The sequence below is a fragment of the Lactuca serriola genome, chromosome 4, assembly GCF_051521515.1.
Source record: "Lactuca serriola cultivar US96UC23 chromosome 4, Lser_US96UC23_V15, whole genome shotgun sequence".
NCBI lineage: Eukaryota > Viridiplantae > Streptophyta > Magnoliopsida > Asterales > Asteraceae > Lactuca > Lactuca serriola.
In genome coordinates, this window is record NC_136411.1 from 286,310,606 (window position 1) to 286,323,170 (window position 12,565).

Here is a 12,565-nt window from a genome sequence, read left to right on the forward strand (position 1 = left end):
AAGCAGCTAAAGTTATGGCAGCATTGGCTAAATGTTTGCTTTATAGTAAATTGAATATTTAATTATATTTAAGTTGTAACTATTTTCAGTTATTTGTGCTAATTAACTTCTTATATGGTTTATTTTTGGTAAGCTTGAGAGTAGTACCGGTTTGAATGAAGAAGTCCATATTAAACAGCCATTTGATACTCAACAGGGTTCTCATTTTGCATCTTTATTAAATATCCGGACTAGATATGCTTTCATTTGTGATGTAATTAAAGACCTTGGTAAAGATAATAGTGATTGTGATCATAAAGATGAAGCACTTTGCATCTTAAAGTCATTAAATCGTTTGATTTTGTGTTTTGTCTATAATTGATGGTTAATATCGTGAGAGTTATGGATAAGTTGAATAAAATACTTCAAAGTAAAGACCAAGATATCGTAAATGCAATGAATCAAGTATGTAGCTCAAAATAAGCAATTAAATAAGTTAGGGATGTAGGACGGAACCAATTTTAAGGTAAGGGTTTTTTTTTTTTTTTTTTTTTTTTTTTTTGTGATAAGAATGAAGTTGAAGTTGTGGATAGTGATATGGAAGATGCATAATATAATGGATACACTCGTCGAAGTGGTTTACATGTTAGTAATGTTTGTTACTACCAATTACTATGTTGATTTATAAATTTATTGTGTTTTGTCATTAGTTATTAATATATAAAAGATTCTTTTTTTTTAGGTTTACAACTTGCACCACTATCAAGTTGTTGTATTTAAGGAGGTAATTGATATACAACTTCAAGAACATCATTGTTTTAATAAAGTAAACACAAATTTACTTCTTTGTATTGCTTGTTTGTTCCTGAGTGGGTCTTTCAATGCCTCCGATTTAGATAAAATAATGAAAATGGCTATACTTTATCGGGACAAGTTTCCAACAGAATATGATCGTTGATTTCTTGAAGTTGAACTTGCAAATTACAATAAAGATGTACGAGAATATAATCGATTTAATGATTTGAAGAGTATTGGAGACCCTACCAAAAAGATGGCCGGAGGAAAGAAGCATATAATATTTCCTAAGATTTATCTTCTTGTGAAACTTACTTTGATCTTACTCGTTGCAACAAGTATGGAACGCGCATTTCAGCAATGAAGTTGATAAAGACTAATATGAAACAAAAATCAGTAATCAATTTTTGAGTGATAGTTTAGTGCCGTATATTAAAAAAATGCTCTAAGAAGTATCATTAATAACAAAATTATGAATATATTTCAAGATATAAGACCATATAAGCTTTAGTTGTGAAAACTTAATTATAATTTTATTACTACTGAAGTGATGTTTAAATATTTTAAGCCATGATATCCCGCCACCACTAGTTTTACTCGTCACTAATCAAAAATGATGGTAATTGGATTATATCATAACCGGTGAGTTATTGCCTCCACTACTCCTGTTCTCATCTTTGTGTTAAGTAATGTCCAAGATTCTACATATTTAATTATAACCAACGAGAATTAAATTATCTTATTATTGTGTATTATTAGACATATTATGGAAAATAAGAATAACTTTGAAATACGTTATTTACAACATGAACTTTACCTTTTAAATATATACATCGTGTGGGAATTGAGTGATGAGTCAAGGATTGAAATTATGTGAACATGGCATAATTTGACTTGGAGTAAGTAAGTGCGTGGGATCCATTTGATTAGAGAATCCATTACTAAATGCAATACACAAAACTTAGTGGAAGATCGAAAATGATTGATAAAAAGAAAGACAATATATTCCACATGGTGGCTCAAAAGATCCTCTGAAACTGCCTCTTGTTTCTTTATATTATATTCAATTCCAGTACAAAAGGTTCAGATGAATTTGCCTTTTTATTGTTTGTGGAGCTCACTTTATTCCCATTATATATAGCATTCTCTTTCAAGTCTACTCTACGAAATTGTAATTACAACCAAAACTAGCAGCTGATTTATACCTCAAACACAAACAAAAATGCTCACTAGCTCCATGATGCTTTTTCAAGCCAACTTTGTGAATCATCATTCAAGAAAACTTCTACTTGATGCTCCTATGTACTTACATGCGTCAACAACGATGAGAACAACAGTGGATGCAATAGCAGCTTCACCAACACCAAGTACAGATACGGCAAACAAAAGCTTTGATGCAAATGTGGTCATGGTGCTATCAGTGCTTCTCTGTGCTCTCATTTGCTCCTTAGGGTTGAACTCCATAATCAGGTGTGTATTAAGATGTTCGAATTTAGTTCACTCTGAGTCGAATACTAGCCAGGAAAGCACTCCAGCTAGGTTAGCCAACACTGGGATTAAGAAAAAGGCATTGAAGACTTTCCCAGTTGTTAGCTATTGGGAAGGGCTGAAATTACCTGGATTAGGCAAAGAATGCGTGATATGCTTAAGTGAGTTCATCGTAGAAGAACAAGTCAAAATTCTGCCAAAATGCAACCATGGATTCCATATTCGATGCATCGATAAGTGGTTGAGTTCACACTCCTCCTGCCCAACTTGTAGGCACTCCCTCATAGAAACATGCCAGAAGATATTGTCAGGTGGGGCATGTAACAGTACAACACCATTTCAAGGACAAAATCCAAGTGGTGTCAATATTATAAGCCTCGCGCCTTTACAACCTGAGCGTTTTGTACGAAGCTATGAAATGTAGTTTAATTTCAAAATAGGACTTAAAATGTAAAGTATTTAAAATGTTTGAGTTGTAAATAAGTTAGCATTCGTATAGTAATTTATATTAAGACCAATATTCCCATCAAGTTTATTCTTCTTCATGATAATGTTTTGGATATCTTTTAACCTTGCTTTTTTTTAGTGGAAAGATTCTTTTGTCACTAATTAAATCAGTTGAAACTTTTATATATATATATATATATATATATATATATATATATATATATATATATATATATATATATACATATATATATATATATATATATATATATATATATATATATATATATATATATATATATATATAGATTCAAATGTAAACAAAAATTATTCTGTCTTCATGAAAAAATGATAGGCTATGATCTTAAGATGTATATTTTTTAAATTAAATAGGATGTATCAAATTGCAACCTTTATCTCTTTTTAAGGGTATAATAGACCATTTATATACATTTATATTTGGAAATGACTATATTTTTGCAAGATTTGCTATTTATTAATCCCTTTAAAATCGAATTTTCAAATTGATGAATAGTTTAATTAAATAATTGTCATTCTTAAAAGAATAATACAGTGATAGTCTTCAAAGAATTGACTTTTTTTTAAAAAAATTTGATCAATACTTGTCAAAATGATTAAAATATCCTAAAAAGAATGACAAATATTTTACATGAAAACAAAATTATTGATGAGGATAGGCATACGTAAAATAATCTAATTAAAATTTTACATCCTAAAAACAAGAATACACTCATTCTTAAAACTTTATTTAATTAAATTTTCGTAGTAAAAAATGAAAATTATTAATTAATTATTTTAAATAAATTATTAATTAAGAGATACTTTTTAGTTATATAAAATTATAATCGTTGATTTAAATAATTATGTGACCTTATAATTTGCATTAATTTTATTTTAATCTTATTAATTTAATGTAGTTAGAGTGAGAAATCTTAAATTTCAAATTTGAAATGGATAATAAATAGGTTGACAAGTAACATAACATTAATTAGAAAGTCTAACAGGGTGATACATGACAAAAAAAAGAATATATTTAATTTTTATTAAAATAGAGAGATATCGAAAGAATTACAACAAAGTTATGAAGATTCTATAAAATTATAAATATTTTTAAGAGAATACAACTAAAAGACATCGAAAGAATGGATCATGAACAATAAAGCCATTTGTAGGAACAAATTGTTTGGATAAAGAATTAATAAAAATAAAAAATGAAACAAATTCCATAATGGGGATAAATGAATCTTATGTAAATCCTTATTCTTTATTTTAACTGTCATTTTAGATTAGTCCATGAAATTATGAGTTTCCTGATAATCTACCCCACTAGGAGTACCTCGATGGAGTGGCTAAGACATTCTCTTGTATTAAAAGCATACAAAATCTCTAAATTTATAAACGAAACAAAAAATTAATAGAAAAAAGGCATAGTGTAAGATTTGTTTATATATAAAAAAAAAATAAGAACAACACCCACCAAAAGCTTCACAAGAGCTCAAAAGCACCACACAAAGGCTAAGAAATGAATTAGGGTTTTCAAGGGTATGGTGGCTGCTTAAACAAGGTCATAAGATAGCCTCTTTTGACCTTGTTTAAGCAGCCTCCATACCCTTGAAAACCCTAATTCATTTCTTAGCCTTTGTATGGTGCTTTTGAGCTCTTGTGAAGCTTTTGGTGGGTGTTGTGCATCTTGTAGTGGTAGAAGAAGAAGCTTGAAGACTCATTCTTTAGAGGAGAGCCTTAAGATCCAACTTTAGCACCTTCATTTCGTGGCTTTTGAGGTATAAAGTTCAAAGCTTGTCATCTCATTTCATAGATCTATTCCTTGGCTTGTATTTGGTCATTTTAGGTCCCTTTGGTTGGTGATTGTGAGCTAAGATCATTTTAGAAGCTTATCCTTGTAGATGTGTACATACTAAGGGTTTCTAAGCATAAAGGTGCAAAATTTATGGTGGTTTTGGATTCCATGCATGCGTTAAGTCATTTATTAAGCGCTTTTGAGCTTTAAACCCCCATTAAGCCATGCATGCTCGTAAAGATGGCAACTTTACGTGACAAACCACCTTAATTAAGGAAGTCAGATCTAAGTTTGGGTTGAAGTCTTAATCGATTAAGAGTTGAATATGGGAAGTTGGCCAAGTTGGTGGAGTACGTTGGGCATACAAGTAGGTACGTTATGCGTACAAGCCCTAAAGCAAGTACGTTGAACGTACGAGCTGAGTACACCCCACGTACTCAACAGAGTGGGCTTCGGAATTTTGGGCTCTCGGTTGGGGCCATGTTGGACTTTTGTTTTCTTTGGCCTTGTTTGGCCATCATAGTTCTTTTGTTGGGTTGTTGATATTTTATTGGACTCTCATGGATGACCCATGAAAGGGATTGGGCCCGATTTGGAAAATTAGGCCATATTAGGCTTTAGGTGATTAGTTTGGAATTTAGGCTTTTCGGACAATTGGATTAGGCCTTGGCCTTGGGCCAAGTTGGTAAAAAGGTCTTTACCCTAGTTTGGACTCTTAGCGTGAGTCGGGATCCAATTATTAATTAGATGTTATTTTGTGATTGATAGCATGGGGATTTTAGCGAGCCAGCAGCCAGAGATTTATCTGTGGGATTCAACAATCTGAGGTGAGTTTCCTCACCGTTTTTAAGGGGTCAAAGGCACCAATGTTGGCCCATGGTTTGATGTTATAGTATTCTAGTTGTCTATGTGACTCTTGCATGTGTTATGTGTATATGCTTACCGAGCAAGGCACGGTGGTGGTAATGTATGCTATTATCTTTGTGACTATCGCATGTGTTGTATGTTTATATGATTATATGTTATATATGTACTAGGTGGGGTCCGATGCCAAACGGGGCCTGATGACTGACAAATCTATATACCAAGTGGGACTCGATGTCAGGCAGGGCCCATTATGTGTTTATTTACATACGCATGGTATGTGGTATTTTGGGGAACTGACTAAGCTTTGTGCTTACGATTTTCAGTTCATGTTTCAGGTACTTCTGGTTTCAGAGGGAAGAGCCGGGGATGATTGCCAAGCACACACACCACTCAATTCTGCATTTTGTGATTTACTCTGATAATGATGATGTATTGATGAAATTTGATTACCTTGGTTTTATGACAATAATATGGTGTACTGCTATATTAATTTAAAACTGAAGATTTTTGGGTCTTATTTTTGAGACGTGACATTAAGCCTTTAAGTATGGAAGAAACTCTAAATTTCATGGGCTTGGGTTGCAGCGTTCATCATGTCATGGCACCGATCTTGCCACGCCGTCATGACTAAAGAAACATGTTCTTTAGTAATCATGCTCCATGTCATGGTGCTCTTGGTCAAACAATCCTAAATTTTGATTTAATCCCAATGTCTCTCAAGGCCCAACATCTTAAAACCAAGCCCAAGAACCTTATTCCTTAAAGTCCACACTTGATCCTTTGAGACCCGGGACCTTCACTAGGTAAATTACCACCCGAGCCCCCAAGTTAAGGTTATTTGAAAACAGGATGTCACAACTTTCCTCCTCATAGCTGGACTGTTTGCAACAAGTGGATATTCAAAGATCGACATGGAAGGAAATGTATAAAGATCCAAGGAACGACTTGTCGCGAAAGGGTACACTCGAGTTAATGGTATTAATTATGAATATACCTTCTTGATAGTTGCCAAGATTAAATCTATTAGGATTATCATGGCCATAACTACATATTACGACTATGAGATATAGAAAAAGGATGTCAAAACTACTTTCCTTAACGAATATCTTTAGGAAAATGTATGTGTGGAGCAGACTAAAGTTTTTGTCGATCCAAATAACCTAAAGAAGGCATACAAACTAAAGAATTCCATTATGGATTAAAATAAGTATCTACGAGATGGTATCATTATTTTTATGAGAATATCAGAAGGCTTGGTTTCTCAGAAATCACTGATGAAAAATGCGTATATATCAAAGCAAGTGGGAGCAAAATCGTTTTTGTAATTTCATATGTTTATAAAATATTACTGATCGGGAAAGATATCCCGACATTGAAATAAACTAATGCTTAACTTAGTAAGTCCTTTCAAATGAAAGACCTACGATATACTACATACATACTTGGTATTAGGATCTATAAAGATAGATCCCAAGGACACATTGGTTTGAGTTAGAGTACATACATTGATAAAGTCATAAAACGCTTGATAACTTCAAACGAGGACTTGTACCTATGCAACCTCATACCATTATTTCCAAGTTAGATTGTCCTAGTGCAAATGATGAGATTAAAAGAATGACTCATATATAGTATGCTTAGGTAGCAGGTTTAATTATGTATGATATGACATGTATGATGGGAATTGAGAATAACATACAATCCTATGTAACCCTAATTAAAGATGTACGTTTTCTCTAATTGAACATACTATAATGAACAACAAAGTATTAACCCTAGATCCCTAGTGTATAATAGAAATTCACATAGAAAAGGGTTATGAAACATACCTTTAAGATTGCTATTGTAAACAATCTTGAATACTTGCTTGAAAGACCTTTAGTAGCAAGCACCACAAGTATCGCGCCTCTAATGGTTCACGAACAAACTCAAGCAACCAAGGAATACTATAGAGAGAGAAGTAGATCAAAATTTCGGCCAAGGCAATTGGAATTAAGGGTTAGGCCGAAATTTAACCCTAAGAAGAGTTTATATAGGTGTTAGGAAGGTATTAGATAAGGCAGGTGTATCCATGATAACCCTAATCCCTTAACTTCCTCCCTAAGGCATCCAAGGCACCCTTAGAGCCCAAGGAAACCCTAGGAGCATCTATAATTCATCCCCCCTACTATAGGGAGGTTCTAGAACTGTTCAATGCTCAACTATTAAACATTATCACCTTTAGTCCCTACAGTTTTTATTAATTCCTTTAATCCCATAATTAATACCAAATTAATTTTTGATTAAATATTAATTAAATAATATGATTTCTAATTAATATATTATTTCCATAATACGTTAATAAATCAATTATTTTTTATTTCTAATTAATTTATGAACCATGTAATAAATTAATAAATCATTCTTGTCTCTCTAAAAGTTATCCTATTTAATTGTAAGGTTTGAAGGCAACCCAAAAGAATTGTGCTACTATCGATTCAACTAGATACCAATTATAGTTATGGACTTAGACACCTAATCCAATAGTCTCACACTTGGATAAGTCTAGTAACTATAATTGCTAGTATAACTACTAAATTAAATAGTAAATTGTAGCTACCAAAAGTCGTTGTCGAACTCTGACCTAGTCAGTAACGTGTCCTTAGATAAGTGATCAAATATTCCTCCCATCTACAAGATATCGTATGGACATGAGACATGGATTATAATCAATCTCTTTATCCAATATTTGTTTCTCGATTTCCGATTTATGACGACTAAAATTAGACTACTAATTGAGCACATCAATTCAGTCCAGGCTTGGCCAAGCGCTTTAGATGACATCATCAAATCATCGAGGGGCCCACACATATTGCTTTTCTCATTAGGGAAAATGGAATGGATAAACTTCAACTTATATGCTTGCACTATTCACTCATCAAATCATGCACAACAATACATTTTATAACATCAAGTTACTGATGTGTTTACGTATTATTAATGCATAACTGACTCATAAAAAACAACTCATATATCTCCATTTCAAAAATATAAGATATTATCCTCTCAGAATTACTCGTGATAAAATCCATAAAGTAATTCTTTGAGCATGGGTTAATCCAATACTTTAATCCCCATTTCAAAAGTACTCATGAATACTGCAGCAAACCATTGATATGTCTAACCCTTTTGATAGTCTATAGTCTTAATTCACTACTTACTTCCAAACGTATAATCGACTGTGGATGTTCCAATAATTAATCATTCAGGAAGTAAAACATGTGAAGTGAAGCACAATAAAAACTTAATCAACTATTGTCTCAAAACCATTGAATATAAATAAAACCCTTATTATTTAATCACCATATTAATTAGACTTTATTAATTGTATAATGTTTCGATTAATCAATTAAACACTTGAATTAAACATCAGACATTCCATGTTATAAACATGCGTACTATGTCTCTCTATGGTCCTTCCATTCTGAAAATATCAATTAGACATAATTCCAGTAATGTTCATATGACAATTCCAAATCCTTATTACAAGTGTAACAATTCCAAATTCTTGTCAACACTAAATGTGTTAGAGTCAAACCTTACATTTAATATCCTTTGTGACGACGTGGCGTCAAAATCACCAAAACTTAGCCAACGATGCCACAAAATGCTCCATTTAACATTTGTTACTAAAAAACTTTCATGGTGATTAAGTATTATATTCAAGTTACACTCCTTGAACACCTTCCTTGCATTAAATTTTCTAACTCACATGGAGATTCTTAATTATCAACTCCCATTATGGAAACATTTCCATATTACCATATGACCATCAATTCCGAACAAGAGTCACCACCATTCAGAATTATGTACATATGGTCCGTCCAAATTAATATTATACTTCTAACTGTCCACAAGCAAGCAATCTTTTGGTAAACCTCATACTGTTCTTGACAGTTATTTAACAAATTTAGTCACATCTTATTCTAGTCCTTTTTCTCTCAACACCCTAGGCATTTGGAAAAATCAGAACAAGTCAATATTATAGCATATACAATAAATCCTATATTCGAAGCATATGGAACTTGATTTGTAATGTCTTATACAAATACCTGATATCTGTTTAGTCACTTGCTATAATATTTCCATATATATATATATATATATATATATATATATATATATATGTGTGTGTGTGTGTGTGTGTGTGTGTATTGAATTTCCTATGTTGAATCACTTCTACACAATATTCATATATATCCAGGACTAAGTTCTATCAAAACTTTAATCTAAACTTATAGATTTGAAATGATGTATAAGTGTCCTCTCCCCTAAATCCTTTTATAGCGAAACAATTCCCAAACTTTGCAATTTTGAAAATTTGAAAACTTTGTTTCCTACAAATAGTATTGCCAACTTAAAACACTTAGCATAACAATTACACTTCTACTAGCATAGCAATTATATTCTTACTAGCGTAACAATTATGCTCCCAGTAGCATTAACATGTATCCAAAACACAGTTGGACTTCTAGAATCAATACTTTTTGACTTTCTTACTAAAATGCAGATTTCTTATACGTGATGCTTTGATAAGTGTTTATCTAGACTTCTCAAGCTCATACACTTTTATTATATAGCATATGTGTGTTTCAACCATTTCAGAATTTACAGCTACAAGTCTTGAACGTTCAAACTATTTCTTTCCATTTCTTACAATTCGAACTATGAAAAAGGATGCGGTAATCATATGCGAATTTGAGAATGCAATCATCACAACTGCTAACCATAATCATATTTATCAAATCTTTAAAATATACTAACTAAAGTGTTTCCTCATAATCATTTTCATGAATTAGAGCAAAACCTTTTGCTACCTGGATTTCATGGTGTATGCATTCCTATCCATAAATTTATCAATTCCAACCTACAATCATAAGATAAAGTTGAGGAAAAAGCCAAAATCAATTTTAGGTTTTCCTTTCATGGACTGAACTTGCTTGTTCTTAATTTCTTGCCCTCTGGTAGCATGAGGGCCTACCCGTGCTTCCGTGTTGTTTAAGCAGCTCACTTCCATTGACCAATGTACTATCATTGCCAAATGTGCTCTGCCTTTTGTAGTCAACTAAGAACCATAGAGCTCATAAGCATTGTCAACACAACAGGAAGGTACACAAAAACAAGAATGTGTCAACTGAACATGATATGTTATCAACCTTAGCTCATGTGCTAGTGATAATTAAAAAGTTAATTCTCGATTGATTTCGGAAACTTTTCAAGATCAATAAGCCTCCCATTGACTTCTTGACATATAAGTTTTATCTTTTCAAGGAACATTCTTTGACGAGAAAAACAAATATTCAAAAGTTAGTAAGGATTGTTGACAAGATAACACTTCATATAATTGGTATTAGTTTATCCTTTGTTTTAACCAAAACATCATAACTACCAATTTCAAATGTGCTAGAGTGAGAAAAAATTTCTACTCCACATTTCATGAGGTGTTATAAACCTACTTAATTTAAAATAAGCTTCAAGATACGATTTGTAGTTACTAGAGTATAACTATAAAACTTGATTGAAAACGAAGTATGACTCATCCATTAAACCATTTCACCAATATCTGATTCCTCTTCTTAGTCATACAAATGCACTAAGATGTACTTTGAGGATCAATTCTGATATAGGTCCATAATCATTAAGATGATCACAAAACACGACACTAAAGTATTCTCCTTTCCTTTCAGATTGGAGACACTTTTATCTTTCCGCCTAATAGATTCTTCTTATTCGTTCTGCCACTCTTTGAAACCTTTCAAAGTGTTAGAATTATTTTTAGTCTTATAAACACAACCATATTTACTAAATCATCAGTAAACCATGACGAATAGACTTATTGTCCTTTGTGGTGGATCTAAATAGTCCACATAAATGTGTACTAGATCCTCTAGTCCTTCACTTGACTCACATAAACATGTGATCAACGAATTAGTCATGATCTTCCAATGATCAAGATTCTCATGCATCACACAATTCGAATTGCATGACTTCAAGTTTCTATCCAATTGAAACTTGGCTGATGAGAATTCCTTTTTCACTTGGTTAATCATGACATTACCACAAACGATATAATTAAGAATCGATCCACATTTAATGATTGCTAATAATAGAAATATAACCACCAATTCTCATAAATGACATTGCAAGGAAATACAAAGTAAATAAATGAATAAATAATCACTTTTATTGATAATATGCAGAAAATTTGTCCTTACAATGTAAATATATGAAAACTATGTTTCTAGATATTTCCTAAGCAATCTATTAATCTATCGTAACTCCTATGCAGCAGCTTCCAAAATCTGATCATCAAACCATGCGACTGAAATGATCTCTCACGATTAGATTCAGCTTACTCTTCTTAAGTTTCTTCTTTCTCTTAGATCCAATAAAAACATCAAAATGTGACTATCACATCATGTATTAAGAATTTATGAATGGGAACTTAATAAAGTAGAGTTAGATAGTAGATGTACCTAAAATAGAGTCATACGACTTGACTTTACCATATCTAAGATCTTTCAAGTATTCAGGGTAGCATCATATCCACTGCTCCTTTAATTAGCAATAAAAACATATGGACCTTTTAGAATTAGCACATGGGACTATCTCTGGATTAGCCTTTCAGTTTACCATATGGTCAAACGGTTTGACCTTGGCCGATCCCTTTCCATTGGGAAGAGAAACCTTTTATGGACTCCCAATGTTTCCACTTTCAATGTCCATGGAAACTTGGGAGACAGATCCTTCAAACATATTCGCTTGATTTGTGCTCTTAAGCATTTGTACTTCAGTAACAATCAACATATATGTCGGATTGATTAGGGTCACGTCGTGGTCCCTTGTATAGTAGTCTTTAATAAACTGACTATATGATTCAGGAAGCGAAAGTAGAACCAAATCAATGACCAACTCCCTTGGGAAAACGATACCCAACATTCCTAATATGTCAATATGCGATTTCATTTTCAGAACATGTACACACAGACTTTCCATATTAATGTTTACTAGCCAATAGGGCTTAAGTGACTTCGTACTTTTCAACTTAAAGAAGACATGACTTAGGGAGAGTCACTGGAGGAGGTGGAGGAAGAGTTGGAGAAGCATAATTTCAAGTTCTACCATTTCTTG

At 32.4% G+C, this 12,565-nt stretch overlaps 1 pseudogene; it reads left to right on the top strand.

Moving 5' to 3' along the window:
• Positions 1 to 1,873: 1,873 nt before the first annotated feature.
• Positions 1,874 to 2,792, top strand: LOC145097105 (RING-H2 finger protein ATL78 pseudogene; annotated as a pseudogene).
• Positions 2,793 to 12,565: the final 9,773 nt, after the last annotated feature.